The following is a 14,273-nucleotide window of genomic DNA, read 5'->3' as shown; positions in this document are numbered from 1 at the left end:
GAACTTCATATTAATTAATTAATTAATTAAATAAATGAGATAAAAAGATTTTTCACTTCCAAGATTTGTTTTATATGTAATGCAATTTATATTGCCAAAACCATTGATGAAAATTTTAAATTTTATGAAATTTGAATTTTAAAATATATTTCTTTCTTCATTTAAAATTATAATTTAAATGTAACAATTACATCACTTAGATGCATAATGGAATAATTTGCTTAGGAAGCTATTCCATTTATTCTAAAAAGATTGTTTTTTTTCTTTTTTTCATATTGGTCTATTTCTTTTCTTTTCTAATACTTATATTTCTTAATCCGCTTCTAAATTCAAAATAAATTATATTTTCAAGATGGAGAGAATATTAAAAAATTTAATATACAAGGTAAAAAATTTTAAATTAATTACTCTTCCCTCTTATTGTACATTATTTTTCAAAACAATAGTCATGCAATTGAAAAATTAAAATATTAAAAAGATATAGAAAATCAACTTTGAAAAGTTTGCACTAATTAGCACAAATGGTTATTCAAAAAGATTATTATATCAAAAGGTAGTAATATTGTAATCATAAACAAACATGACATAACAAAAAGTTAGCCACATAGTCATTTCCATGCTAAATATAAATATATTTTGGTATAAAACCTATTTCATTATAGCTATAAGGTAAAAACATTTGGTTACAAAATTTTACAGTGGTAATATATAATTGATTTAATTACCTATGATATATGAATACTAATTATTATATTTTAAATTTATGATATAATAAATCTGTAACAAATTAATTAATGTAGCAAGAATATTTACATTTTACCTATAAATTTTCTTTTTTAAAAAAAACTCATAACTAAATACTACACTCACTTGCTAAGATTATTACTTGGTGGTTAATATTTTAAATTCAGCAAAAATATAATAATTCATAATTAAATATTCAAATTATTTACCACTAAACTATTAAATTCGTGAGTTGGTCTTTTCAAAAGTTTTTTAGTATAATTTTATGAATATAATATACGTTATAGATTCTCTTTATGGCATATACAGACGATGTTATATAGTGAATATGTAAGTAAGAAATGATCCAAACTTAGGACTTCTTTTTCAACTATGCCTCATGTGTCTCCATTCCTTTATTATCACTCCCATTACATTCGTTGTTCTTGTTTCATAACCTTTTCTTTAATAAAGTGAACATCATTATAATTTAAGAGGAGTTCTATCCCTTTTTAGACCCATCTTAATTTATAGGCATTATCATTGCTAAAAATCTCATTCCTCCATAATCACTTCCTCTTTCTGGCGTTCTCAATCATCCCTAGCCGAGAGAAGTAGAAGGACTTTCGTCTTCTACATCACCTCCACTAACTTCATAATTACTTCACTCGTCGTCCCTTCTTTAAGACAATTAATCCTGCATAGTTATTATGTTTGAAACTTCAGTTTGATGTTTTTGTCCCACACAAGTGTAATGTGTTCCATCTTTTTTGTTTCTTTTTTAATGCTTATCTTTAGGGTAGAGGAAAACCCTCGAGATACTAGTTTGAGGTCATGAACTTCTATTTTGATACTAGCTTTTCTATATTCTACAAGATCTACTTATACTTTATTTTGGCAACAAGGAATTATTTTTAATGAGCGAACTTATCCAATGCTCGAACTTTCTGCGAAATTTGATTAAATATTTGCTTTAGCATGCGTACTATATACGTTCTTTTTATGAATTAATTTAATGTTCATATCGGGTGTCTAAAATTACTATAACTTATACAATAAAAGATAATACTATATTAGTCAAATTTTATTTAAATCATTATAATTTCTAATATAAATTCAATAACTAATACATATATATGTTAAATATTTCTTTATATCTCAAACATGAATATCAGAAGTATCTAGTACGTTTAGAAATAGACGTTCGATTATAGATATTTTAATATGATACTATATATGTCTAAAAAATAAATTCTTATAGTTAAAAATATAAGAATATTATAAAATATTTTAAGGTTGAAATTAACTTTTTCAAGTAAAATGTATTAAACCAAGATTGCATTAGAAGATAAAAATTAATAGATCATCAATCACATGTAGTTTAAATAGGAGGTCGATGATCATATGCTAATCTATTTACCAAACTTAAATTTTTAGCTTAGATATTAAAAACTAATATTTAAATTATTTGAAAATATAAAAATTCATAAACCTATATAATTAATTGAAAGGGCACAATCATATAAGAGGGGAGGTGACTTGGTCCTTTAAAGAGGAAATAGGAATTTTTTTTAAAAAATCTCTAACAAATAAAGAAGATATGGTGAAAGAAAATATTTTCAGAGAGAAAGAAAAAATTGAATACTTGATTTATAGGAGTTCAATTTTTCTAGCCTACATCCTCTCCTCAATTAATATTAAGATTTTGATTCCATTAGCTATCTAGTTTAGATGTAGATTAAACATTGGTGTTTTTATCAGCTCATACAAAACTCATATCCGAGTATTTTTCTTTTCTATTTTAGCTCACACTCAAATTCATAACTTAATATATTTAATCTTAGCTACAAGATCAATAAACTCTCTACCCACTCACCTAAACTTACAATTTGAGCTTTACAAGAATTAATCACTCAACTACCTAAGAATCAAGCTTTATCTTGAGACTTGAATAAAAAGAGATATAATGAAGATTTTATTGGCTTTTTTAGAGTAATTACGATAGAAAACCTGAAATAAATGCTCTTAGTTAACTCTAAATTTATTTAAAATCTATAATACATACAAAGAATGCCAAGTTTTCTCATGAAATTCCACGTGGCAAAATCTTATAAAGTTATGTCATATTATTTTTAATGAGAAAATGATACATGACATTTTATAGAAGTGTTAATTATAATATCTATAAAAAAAATAAAATGTGATCTTAAATGCTAATAATAAATATGGTGGAAATTAATCACTCACCAAATTTCCTTCCTGATGACGTGCCCCTTGCACGTACAGAAAAATCCTTAACATCTACATCACATCATCCTCGACATAACATCCATCTGATCGCATCAACCGACACAACCCATGCCATCCTGACACAAGATTCCTCCTTGACTGAAATCCAAAAGCCTCCCTTATAATCTAACATGGGGCCTACAACTCCACATACTCACTCTCTCAACAACTCAACTCGTCATCCAGAGAATTCTCAAGCTAACACTATTTACTTTGAAAAATTTACTTATTTATTTACTTTATAATCATCACTAATAAAAGCTTTATTATCTTGGAAAAATACTTTTATAAAATCGTAAAACCTTTAGCCATTTCTTTATATAAAATTTTACAATATCGCGCGCCAGGGTGATGATGCCCCTATCACCAAGGGTTGCAATGCACAATGTATGATGCATGTCCTAAAATGAATTTATACATGCCTAACAGTGAAATGCCATAATGCATTCTTACAGGACTGGGCGCAACATTGTATTTTAAAACACTTGTTCTACTTAGAAAAATAAATAATGTTCGCTTAAGTTTCTCTGGATACTGAGCATCCGAAAATACTCCTGCCACCTTTCTTAAGCTTCTTACAATCACCAACTCAACCATAACAGCCGACATCCGCTCGACTTCCCAGGCACTACCTTCGGCGCTACTCAAAAAGACGATGCCTGATGCGATGACGAGGCAGTCCATGACACGACTGCAACCACGCTCTACAATAAAACTGACTGCGGTGCCCACCATCGAAACCACAATCAAAGCTTCTAAAGGCGGACTGCACTAATCACTTGAAGAAACAGCACGAGTCTATCGCGCTTCGGATCTTCCCATCACAGCCATTCTCGCATACCAAGGACAAGCTTACAAGAAAGGAAAGACTGACTCTCTAACAATGAAGGCCGAGACACCTGAGTCAATGAAAACAACAAGATGTGACATGATCCTAACTCCGCAGAAAAATCTTAACTTAGGTCGAAGGAAATCTAAACCTAAGCTCGATACCAACTTTGTCACGACCCTACCCGTGGGCCCGTGTGACTAGGGAATGGGTAGGCTTAAGGCCACCGAAACCCGTAGTAAGCCCGACACTCACCGGATTTAAACAAATCTCATCTCAAATTAATATTATTAAAGCCACAATTTATCTTAATAGTTACACTTTACAAAATTACTTGGTCTACCGGAAAAACTAGGCGAGACCCGGGAAGCTCGGAAAATTTACAACCGATACATCTACTATTACTACTCATGGAGAATCTAAGATTTACCAATTTACATACCAAATCAAATACATCACCCGATGATGAAGGTGATTCTTGAATAAGAGTCGCGGGAGAACTAACGTCACGAATCCGAAAAAAAAAATATAAGTGGAGACTCTAGAGTGAGTTAAAATCAAATAATCTAGGGACTATTGCTTCTTCCTCGGAAAACATAGATTATTCAAATCAGTATATCAAACCATACTATAATCATACCCTACTATTTCCTTCACATAAAATATTAATCATTCGAATCAAAATATCAACCATGCATGTAAATACAATCCATATTATAATCATACCATAATAAATAAATAAATGAATAAATAAAAATATATTTTTACTTTTACAGGACGAGTGGCTCGGTAGAACCCTAAACCCCAAAATCTAGTGGGCATTCGGCTCTCTTAATCTAATAAGACTGGTGCCCCGAGAGCAATGCTCGACCAGGGACCTTACCTCCAGTCTGGTCACTTAAATATCCAAATAAGAAATCTAGTAGCCATTCGGCTCTCTTAATCCAATAAGACTGGCGCCCCGAGAGCAATGCTCGACCAGGGACCTTACCTCCACCGGTCACTTAAGTATCCAAATACACGAGAGCAATGCTCGACCAGGGACCTTACCTCCGACGAATTTACACAAATCAGCCCAGAGAGCCATGCTCGACCAAGGCAAACCCATGAAAATCTTATTACATGTCCATGATCATTACCGGTACGCACGCGGTCCTGATGTAACCCATCAGGCGGCATGTTCTACAAGCCATGTTTTCCAAGACACAATCATCACATATAATAAATATCATTATCTGATGAACTCAACCAACACATATCGAAATAAAGATTAAAGATTTAATGTAAAACAACGTGCAATTTGTGAGGGGAAAAATAATAACGTTTATCTTATTATAACATACTAATAATAATATTTATATTATTTCAAATATTAATAATCAAGTGAAATCATTTATTTTGCGATACTAATAATCATATTAAGCACAAATTCTAAATAGCATATTAAAATCGGACTAGCAACAACAAGAAAGATTAAATGACTTTAACTCATAGGATTGGGCGACCTCCTAGCTCGCTCCGGTGCCTCGGTTGGAGCGAGCGTGATCATCTAATCACGGAAAATAATTTATCAAAACTGAAACAATCGATCATTAATCCTAGGTCTAGACTCCTAAGACCGACTGTCTAAGAATCTCGACTCGGAGAATTCTAAACCGAAATTTAACCTCCCCTACAACACGAACATTACCCCGTGAAAACGGGTCCAGGACTGCCGGAAAAACACTCCAAATATCCAACAATTTAAACAACGGAGTCGGGTCCCCAAACTTCACTATTTCCGACTCGCCACACAAAGACAAAATACGACTATGGCAGGCCAACTGACAGAGAAATATTTTTGACTCATAAAAATTATCAAATACTCAATATAATCCAATAGACACAAATTTAAAATCAAGGATTTCTAAGATCAACGGCCAGAGAAAATTACCGAGACGCCGGTCGACTCGCTTCCCACGGGAGTCCGATCAACGATCCGGACACACCATCGACTACAACGACGCTACCGACGACGATCCCCGCTTCTGATTTTCCGATCTGACACCCGATCATCTGGAGAGATTTGCGGACGATCTCGACCGTCGATTCGCAAACGAAGCCCGATCGCCACCAAACCGGTGCCATCGTGAAGCTTGAGCAGAGGAAAGTCGGGATACGCCCTCCGATCATCCATCCTCCCACGGAGCTCACGGAAGCCCAAAACCCTACCGCCTCCACTACTGGAACTCTCCTCCGCCACCAAAACCGCCAAAAGGAAGCTCTCCAAGGGAGCCGATCGCCACTAAGATCGGCCGGCCGCCACACGGCGATTCCCGCCTCATGCTACTGGCCCGGAGCTCGCCTGCAGCCCCTCTCTCTCTCTCTCTCTACCTTCTCTCTCCCCGATTCCATTTCTTTCAATATCGACATTAAGCCCCCGAACTTTTCCTTATTACAACTTGGTCCCTCAACTTTCTTAATTACTTACAATTTCATCCCGCAGAATTCCAATTTGACCCCCAAACTTCTTTTTAGCCTTTCAATTAAGCCCTTAACTATTTAATTTGGGCCAAAACCGAATTATTGAAAATACACAATTACAAAAATACCCTTGACCGACATATTTATTTACAAAAATACCAAGCTCACAAATTTCCATTAAAACCCTCACAAAAATAAAATTATACTTTTAATCCTTATTCCAAAATAATCCTCCAATTAAATCCTACACACAATTAAATTAAATAATCAATTTCCAACTCAAAATTTAATACTACTAATCAATTATAATACCAATTCTCCCAAAATTCTTTTATAAAAACATCCTTTATAATTTCTTCCAAAATTTTTCAATATATAATTTTACTTATATAAATATGCATTTGGAAAAAAATTTGAATAACCAAAATATAATCATTTCTCAAATATTTTACTTAATTACTCCTTAAAAATCAAACTAATTGGATATGAAAAATAACTCATTTATTTATCTAACATGAACATTCAAAATTTGTATTTAAATCATTCCAATTAAACCGAATAAAAATAAAGCTAAAATTAACTTAAATAAAAACTCATTATTAAATATATAAAAAAATTCCGGGTGTTACATATATTATGTAATATTCTTAAATGACTAATTAGATGTAAATAGGAATATCATAAAGATAAAAGTAAAATTTATATTTTATACTAATATTAATATATATTAAATTATATATATAATATAAAAAAATTAAATATAAAAAAATAAAATAATTATACAATATATATAAAGTAGGCCAAGATTTCCTATGAGACTCCACTTTGTAATATTTTATAAAATCACGTCATATAATGACAATAAAGGAAATACATAAGACTTCTAATGTGACACATATAAGAATTTATTATGATATTAAATACTAATCAAATAAAATGATGATATTAATATATTATAATATTAAATATAAATCAAATAAAATGATATTACTAAATACTTATTGCAATAAAATGGTAGCTAAATATAATAAAAAATTATATAATACTATTAATTATTATTTATCTATTAATAATTTTCTAATTATTTTTATAACATTAAAATATAAAGTTTATGTCCCTAGTCCACAACAGAGAGTATTCAACACATCTCAAAGGATACTCAATCATAAATCAAATTACAAATCATTAACAAAGAATGGAAATAATATTAATGCATGAGTAACTTAAATGACAACTCAACACAAACATCATGAATCAATGCCTCACAGGGATCACTCAAGTCGCTCAAAGTGTATATTAGGTGAATAACAAATCCCTCAAAGCAAATGCACAAGACCCGCTCACCATAAGCTTGCTCATAAATCATATCTTCGCTACTGTGAATAAGTAAATACCAAAATCAAAGGGTCTTTACCAAGGTTGAAATGGGGCTAAAGTAAAGGTACGGAGATTTGGATAGGAGTGTGAAAGTGCTGGAATTCGTGCGATAAACAATAGTATATGCTCAAAGGATTAAATGCCTAAGATCACAAAAAGAATCATTCACTAAAATCCCTACTTTATAGAATAACGCTCGCAAATGCTCTAAATCCAATAAAAAGATAAATAATTGAAGAGATTTGTTTATTATATATTCTTTTTTTTTCTTCTTCTTCTTTCTTTTTTCTCTTTTTTTTTTGTTTTTTTTTTGAATAATAATGAACTAGCAGCTTATTAGCAATCGCTGCATACAACTCGAATAAACATAAAGAATAACAAATACAAATTGGATCAAAGGGAGCATTTAAAATATCAAAAAGATTTAGTGAATTTACCAACATAGCAACTAGCATTTTAATCCCACATAAAGTTGAATAAATCACAGAAAAAAATTCCAGCATAAGGGTAAAGGAAAGATAAATGTAAAGAATGGTATAATTGAAGTGTATAGGTGTAGATTATGAAGAAAAGATTAAGGCTCAAAAACTGGCTAACTAATGGAAACATAAGGTGATAGGCTTTTGGTCAAATGTGGTAAATCCTAAATCGCCCAAATCATCTCATGGTATTCACAATATTCATTTAACTTCAACACGCATTACAAAGCAAGTTCTAGAAGCAAAGTTAAGTACAATGCACAATCAAACAAGAAATATAAAGAGCATAAGTATAATGAATGCTCAACTGGCTCAAAATCTCACTTTCAGGTGTGGTATTAGGTGCATTTGGTTCGCAACATCATTAATTGAATCATTACTTAAGAAATACATGCATATGATATTATCAACGTTCTAAGTTAAAATTCGACAATTCGAAAAAATAATTAAATAACATCGGTTTAACCCGGCAGGGTTGATGTGTAAAACACCATAAATTATTTTCTAAGGACAATGAACAACAAAGAAAAGTAACTACAATTCTATAAATCAAGTCATCAATTAGCTCAAAAATAGCATACTCAAGTGCATAAAAACACAGTGTCCTAACATCCCCTAAAAATATACAACACCTAGCCATAGCAATTTCAGATATATTAAAAATCCATATGAGAGATTAAGGTTTACCCATAAGCACCCCACACTTGAAGAACACACTGTCCTCAATGTAAAATGTTATGGATACCCCGCATGGAATGCTCAACTAAGAGAACAAAGGCAATACAATCCAAGTGCATGACATGTATGAAAAATAAAGTAAATAAATGCAGAAAAATAAAAAGATCTAGGGGACTGCCCTGATCATCCATCGAGGCTGATGTTGTGGAAATTCAGTGCCTCCTCGGTAGAATCTGAAAATAATAATCTTATTAAAAAAATAAAATCGAAACTGAAAATATGAAAACTAAAACTAATAAAATGTTTCAAAACAAAAGGTTAAAATATTAAAGATTAAAGATAAAATTTGGGGTGCCTCCCAAAAGCGCTTCTTTTTGATGTGATGAGTCTTCTTAGCTGGACTCATGGTGAAAAGCAAACGTTGGGGATTGGCGACCATCCATCCTTCTTCCAAGCAAATTGTAACACCCCAACTCAAACTTCCCATTGAATAGCAATATATATATATATATATATATATATAACTTTATAAACATAATTTACTACTTAGTTACAATATACATTCATACAATTTAAGTGGCATGACATACTTAATATATATAAGAAATATTTATACAGAGTTTAATTCACACAAGTTCCCAAAATGCCCCAATGCTTTAGATAACTCCTCCGGCCCACCCGATAATATTGACCGATGCAAAAGAGCAATGCATGCCTAAAGCTATCTACAACTGCACTAACTTTGAAAAAAAAATTGCTAAGGAATGAGCTAGCGACTCAATAAGCATTTAATTTACTAAACTATAGTATATTAGGCTAGAATTATCAAATCTTTATCAATACAGAAATTATACCAACACTTAACTAACAATCACAAAATCAACCATTTCAGTTTATTCTCATAAACATATAATTTCATCTCACGTAATGCAAATAATCTCAAACTCAACCAAGTCAAATAATTCAATTCCACATTATTTCTATCAAATTAGGATCGGATGACTCATCCTTACATTTCCTCACATTTTTAAATTTCGGTAACCACTTGACAAGACTATCCGCTCGGCCTTGCCATCTCACATACTCGGGTAGCTATCCGCTCAGCTTTCCGATCACACAATATCCATACAAAAGTCATCAATCCTTAATCACAATCATTTCACTTCACAACACATCACAATCAATTCACTTCACAACACATCACAATCAATTCACTTTATAACAAGCCAAAAACATAACTAATATCAACTCAGTCAACCAAAAAATTATCAAGTAATCAAACAGCAGTCCCTACTCAATATACACAAAGTTTAGTCTATTAAATACTTACCAAAAGTTATAGGATAACAAAGTAATCCTATTCTTTTTCTCTTACCACTTCCTTGCCTTTGGATGAACCTATTCACATATTCAATACAAATACATTCAATCACAAGGCATAAATATATATATATATATATATATACTATCAATAAAATATCACATTTCAACAAAATAATATATATTTTAGATATTAATATGATGCATGAGATGAATGACAACAAATCAACATATTTGTTGATGAAGGCAGCTTGTAGGTACTGACTTAGAAATTACACCAAAACTTATATACAATTAATAAAAATCTCATATTTTTCAGAATTACACTTCCATTTTTATAGAAACCATAGCAGAAAGAATCACCTCAAAATCATTGGTATAGAAATAGTTATGGCATTTTCTATACAGCTGCTCAAATTTCCATCTAAACAGAACAGAAAAAAGTTTCCTATTAAATGACCAATCAAACGAATGAATTTTCTGATGAAACTCTCCAGATATAAAGTTAACATTCTAAAGTTTCTATAGACACTAATTTTACTCAATTTGGACTTTTCTAGCTCATGTTGTGAAACACAAAATTAGCAACAAATTTCTGAATCCTAAGCCCGATTTCTGCTTAAAACAGTTTCGGGCAGGCCATATTAAGTTCAACATATCTCACGTTATACTCAACCAAAAATTATGAAATTTTTCATACATATACTACATATATAAATGAACAACTTTCATGTTTAACTCTCTGCTTGGTTCAGCCTCTAAATGCCTCAAAATGTCAGCACAAGAACCATATCACCTGCTGAACCAAAAACAGAGCAGCAGCAAAATCGAACCTCATAAGTTCCTACTCACTCAACAATCTGTAAAACCATTTTACAGAGATATTCTTGAGACATATACCTACAACTTTCATGTTTGAAAATTTTCGAGATAAAGCCTCTAATCTAAGGTCACGAAATCATAAGTGAAAAATCTGCCCAGAAATTTCAGCTTCAAGATCACAAGTAAAAGCATATTTACTCTTAATTAAACAATTCCAAAACACATAATCATCAACAATTTCATATCATTAACCCTAATTTACAGCAAAATCAAGCAATTAAAATTATTCACCTTTGTTTTCCTTGATTAAGAAAGCCCAAATCTTTCAAGCTTAAAAGAAGAATTTGATTTTCACTTACTAAAAGTTTTGTAGAGTTTGATTTGGAAAATCAAAGTTGAAGAAGGAAAGGAGAAAAATGAGAGAGACAAAGAAGAAAAGGAAATTGGAAAGCATACGTAGATAAGAACAAATGAAAGAGGTGGTATATTGGTGTGGAAATAGGCAAATTAAAATTTAATCCTCTTTCTTTCTAACTTTTCAATTTAGTCCAAAATCATTACTTTTCAATTAAATCAATATGTAACTAAATAATTTATTTATCTACCACATAATATAATAAAATAGATCATATATAATCATGATGCAAATGACATGTTTAATGACATGCTAATGAATATTAATTATTAATAAAAAGAAATAAATAAATTTGGTTGTGACACAAATGGCTTCAAATATCCGCTTAGAGGGATAATCGTCAACTTCCTCTTCCCAACAGTCAAGCAAGCTGCCAGTATGATGGGCAAGACTCGCTCCTCATATATTTGCACGTAGTCATGATGCTCTAGGGGCTCTTCCAATTTGAAAGCTGGAGTTTCAACAATTGGAAGGATCGATGGTTGGGCAATTTCTTCAGGAGTGTTGATGGTTTTCTTCAGTCCTTGGCTTGGTTCACTTGCTAGGAGAAACTCGAGCTCCTCCAAGACTTCTTTATTGGATAACTCGTGCTCATCTTCCATCGTCGAAGGGACTTGTGGAAAATCTACCAACAATTCCTCTAACTGCAACTCAGCATCATTAACTGTACATTCCTGTTGATAGTCTTTCAGAGGAATTATGTTCGCCTCTTCCTTTTCTGGTTCCATCTCCATATTCAAGAAATCATCCTACACAGAAGCATTATCGTCAAACATAGTAGATAAACCAGAACAATTCTCACCTGAATGCAAAGTGATGGCGCTCAAATGCTCCTCGGATTCAGTAGCGTTTGATGGAGTTCCCCATTGTTCTGCCGCTAGTAACTGAAAGATCAAGCCTACTTAATGCTCTATGTTCTTAATTGAGGCTTGTTGACCTTTTAGTACCCTCTCTGTTTGTTGGAATCTTTCCTCAAGACTTGTCATGAACCTCATCATCAGCTCCTTTGACATTAACTCTTCATCTTGAGTTGAAGGTGCAAGATTGATGTAGTTCTTCGAATTCCTAGTGGTTCTTGGCCATCTAAGCTCCATCCAAAGGGTGAATGAGTGCTCCACTCTTGATTGTAGGTGCTTCCATACGAGTCATTTGGCCAACTTCCCATATAATTCACCTGTTCACAGTTATAAGAACAATGAGCAACATCACTATACAATGGACAATCATTACACACATGTAAACTACAACAAAATTCACAAAAGACTTGAGATGAAAGGATAGGAGAAGAGAGTTGATCGGTAGCCCTGCAAAACGATTCCACTCGAGCATCTAAAGATGCTCGGGCATCCCAATTTTTAACACTCTCTTGGTTCCTGATCCCATTTTCCAATGTGTCATACAAAGAGTTTGAATTTAGCATTGAACCTCCTTATCATTCACTATCTGAATCATAAACTTAAACTAAATAAATATGTACAAATAAAATAAAATAATTAAATAAATAAAAATAAAAATCATAAAATAATAAGAAAGAAAAGAAGAAAAAAAAATGGCTAAATTAACAAATAGCAAATTTCACTCTAGTTTTCAAACATTCCCCAGCAACGGCGCCAAAAACTTGATGGGCTCTTTATGCAACCTACATCTAAGGCAGTGTACCTATCGATGCAGTCTAGCACTAATGGCGAGTATCAAGGTCGTATTCCTCAGGAAAGTGAAAGCCCAGAGTTACTCATTTGTTCTTTGTTATATTAACCTAAAATGGATAATGAATAAATTCTAAACTAACTAATAACTACAAGCTAAGTTCTGAGGGAGATGCAGGAGTAATTGATAAATGAAATAATCAAGACAAGAAGACAAACCCAAAGGGAATCTAAACTAGTTGGCAACCGAACAAAAGATAAAGGATCGGTGAGTCTAATTATGCTACCCGTGGACGAATTCTTAACCAAATTCGGTTTCTCTCTCGAGATAACCGAATTCCTAAACCTAATAACCTAAAGTTGGAATCTCTTCCTAACGATTGATTCTTAAATTAGCATTAAGCTTTAATCCGCCTCTATTAAGCTTTGTTAATTCTTAATCCGGCTAGTTAATTATCCTTATCTCTAAGCGATTATTAATCAGTTCTTGTTATTCAAAATTCCAATTGTCAAACAGATTTCTCAATCTCATAAAGCAATCTAAACATCACAATTCACAACGTCTCATGAATAATGTATAATCTTATTAATACTGAAAACAAGAAGAATACAAAACCAACTCAAACAATCCAACAATATAATATCAAGCCAACATAGTAAAGAAATCCCAATGGATTAAATCAGTCTAGCTAAACATGTTCATGTTTAAAACAATCTAGGAAATCAATTACAATGAAAGAATAATGAAAATAAAACATGTACACCCTTTTCTCTCGAATTGGATGAATAGCTTCAAATCTGGATCTACACTTTGATTAATCTCCCAAACTGCCTCTTGAATTGCTCCACTACTGTTTTGCACTCGGAACCTTGCGATTCCGGGATTCTTACTCACTGCAACTCTCTCTTGCACTCAATACTGTACAGAAACCGAACCAGCCTCCAAGGCTCTATGTCACTTTTTTTCCTCTCTCTTCCCTCTTTTCTAAGAAAAATTCATTTTTCTTATATATTTAACTCGACGGCCGGAGTCCATGCCGACCGAAATCGTGGATCTCACCAACTAGGGTTTCACCATGACCGTGTTGCTCCCCGTGCTGGCCACCACGGGCCGTGCTGGAGGCCGTGGTGGCTACGGAAACCGTGCTCAAACCATTATTTTGAAGACCAAGTTTCGATGGTTGGTCACGGTTAGAGTCCAGGGCGTGATGGTCAGCACGGCCTTGACTCAG

The sequence above is a fragment of the Ricinus communis genome, chromosome 10 (assembly GCF_019578655.1).
Source record: "Ricinus communis isolate WT05 ecotype wild-type chromosome 10, ASM1957865v1, whole genome shotgun sequence".
Lineage (NCBI taxonomy): Eukaryota > Viridiplantae > Streptophyta > Magnoliopsida > Malpighiales > Euphorbiaceae > Ricinus > Ricinus communis.
This window is presented reverse-complemented; position numbering follows the sequence as displayed.